This window comes from Zophobas morio, unplaced genomic scaffold (assembly GCF_036711695.1).
Source record: "Zophobas morio isolate AGI-343-1 ecotype UQ-CSIRO unplaced genomic scaffold, CSIRO_AGI_Zmor_V1 ptg000009l, whole genome shotgun sequence".
Lineage (NCBI taxonomy): Eukaryota > Metazoa > Arthropoda > Insecta > Coleoptera > Tenebrionidae > Zophobas > Zophobas morio.
In genome coordinates this window covers 1,428,947-1,431,476 of record NW_026972114.1, presented here as the reverse complement: position 1 = coordinate 1,431,476, position 2,530 = coordinate 1,428,947, and the positions used below count along the sequence as shown (strand labels likewise).

Here is a 2,530-nt window from a genome sequence, read left to right as displayed (position 1 = left end):
GATTTTTTTGCTTTGTGACTTCCATATATGTGCAAAAATGTCGAGAGATAATTTTTTTATTGTCTCTTCCGGTTCTGCCAAGTTAAGGGTTAATTACAACCTCTCCTGCTTCTCTCCGCACTTCTGAACTGCCGATGTTCCTGGCAATTCTTCCAACAGTAGAACAGGTTCATCGTGAGATTCTGTAGCTTCGTTTTGTTCTTCGGTGCTTTTCAGTTTTTCAATAAATACAATCGGTATATGTAGTTTTTTCTCATCATCACTCATTTTGCACTCAGAAGGAAACAAACCACAAAAAGCTGAATTAATTTAATGCACCACTATAAACACGGGTCAATTTTCGAATACTCAAAATGTACCGGTCGAATTAATGTATGTTAAACACTTGACCAAGTATCGATACAAAAACAATGGACGCAATATCGTTGGTGGAAAAACATTAAGAGGAGGTTTTAGTCAAGCCATTCCTTCGTTTCTCGGACTGTGACGTCTGTGCATTCTGAGGGACGTAAACATTTTCGGGGGGCAAGGTGACCGGTAGTCAAGGTGTACACAGAAAGATTTAACTTAGTTCGGGTACCGTCGTCGAACTCCGTATCTTGACGTATTGGCAGCAGAGTGGGGACTGGAGGCCGAAGGAAAGAGCTTTGTCGAACTTTGAAAGATTCCGCGCATGCGCAATTGTATCATACTCGAATAGAGAACAGAGAGGTGATGGGTGATGGGTAGTGTCAAAATGCTGTCAAATAGGATAACCAAATAAAGTAGTGCGACATATTTATAAAAAAGAACAGTATTAGGAAAGGGAAAATATAATAATATTAATAATAAAAAGAAACTAATGATCTTAAATAACAACAGGTAAGTATATTTTTATTCTATTCAAGATAAAAAAAACAAAAGTTTTGATTTCCATAAACTACCGTTTTTTCCTTGGAAAAATGTCTGCTTGTCAATTTTTCTTTTACGAGTAGCTACTGGAATTACTGGAGTATTATTTTCTTCATCTAACTTACTGCTTAAATCTGTTAAATTTTCCAGTAAATTTTGACATTTTGTCATTGTATTGCATTTGTTTAGGATAAAATTAAACATTTCCTGGCACTGATTTTTTAATACTACAGTTGCATCCGAATCCGATCTTTGTTGCATTTCGGAAATCCTTGTATCCAATTCCTCTTCCAACCGTTTGTTGGTTTCAGACTCTTCGGCAATGGCGAGCTCTCCAGTTTCTGCCTCTGTTGTGTCCTGTGTGCTGTTCCTCTTGGTCATGTTGATATACATTGCTACCAAATGCATGTGCTTGCAAAAATTATTTTTAATAATGGACTCATGACATGAACAGGTGAATGTATGAATACAGACATTGCAAAAGAGACAACGAAGCCTTTGACAGTCACATGAAGGGTTGGTGAGTTTTACTTCATAGAAATCGATTTTGTTTTGTGAATGCACTAAATATGTTTTAGAATCGCTTTCTGCTATTAATTTAAAACTCATCGACATCGCTGTCCTATGAGCTTTATTAACAACTAAATGTTTGTGAGATGAAGTTGGGCACAGAATTGATGCAACACGTTTCCATGACTTGTCTTTTAAAAGTTTGTCCAACATGTCCAGCCAAGTTTCTAATCTATAACAATGGGCCCATGAACCAATTCTTGTCCTATCTTAAAGTAATATTTTTGTAAATAATTTAAAAATGCTTCTTCATTTTGTTGCCTTAAGTAATCAAAAAGTTCTTCTGTTAGTCTTAAAAATTCTTTTTCTTCAACCTCCTTTAGTAATTTGTCTAAATATTTTTGAACTTTATTGCACACCTCTTTATTTGAAATTTTGGCTTTTGATTGTATCGTCCAATTTTTTTTATGTGCCAAGTGCACAATAGTCGTTGTGGAGAATTACCCATGATTTTGGTCCATGCATCAAAATAAAGATTTGTATCATCAGACATGAAATATTTAGGACTTATAGTTGATGTTGTCTTTTTTAATTCCTTCAATAAGACTTCCTGAATTATTTGGTCTTTTCGGTTACTTATGAAGAAAACAGTTGGGTAACCAATGTTTTCGTCATCTAAAATTAAAATTGTGGTTAGTTCATAATTATAGGGGTTTGTGCCATGGGTTCCGTCCATGCATATAATGTTGCAGCCATACGTTTGTAGCATGTATTCCATTTCCTTATTAATATATGCTAATACAAAATCAGAATCGTGTAGTCCTTCATATTTTTCTCCAGGCTTCTTATATATAACTACATTTTTTCTGTCTCCAGAATTCCATTCTGCAACTTTCAAATCCACAGAAACTAAATCTGATTTATGCCTTCGATTATTCAACTTATTTTTGTCTGCTATATAGTATAAATCTTTTTTAGTTAGTAGATTTAACCTGCTCCACTCACCTTCCTCGTTTATTTCTCTCGCTTTTTCAATATGGTTTTGAGATACACCACTCTTGATTTGGTTAATAATTGTTGTTTTCTCTGTTGCAGATAACGGTTGACATTTCAGTTCAAGCTGATGACC

General features: G+C 34.8%; 1 long non-coding RNA gene across 1 annotated transcript; it reads left to right on the top strand.

The window, feature by feature from the left end:
• Window positions 1-724: 724 nt before the first annotated feature.
• On the top strand, window positions 725-1,658 carry LOC135125573 (uncharacterized). The gene is made up of 3 exons (XR_010279900.1): window positions 725-861; window positions 1,203-1,411; window positions 1,470-1,658. It is a non-coding gene; the product is annotated as an uncharacterized LOC135125573 (long non-coding RNA).
• Window positions 1,659-2,530: the final 872 nt, after the last annotated feature.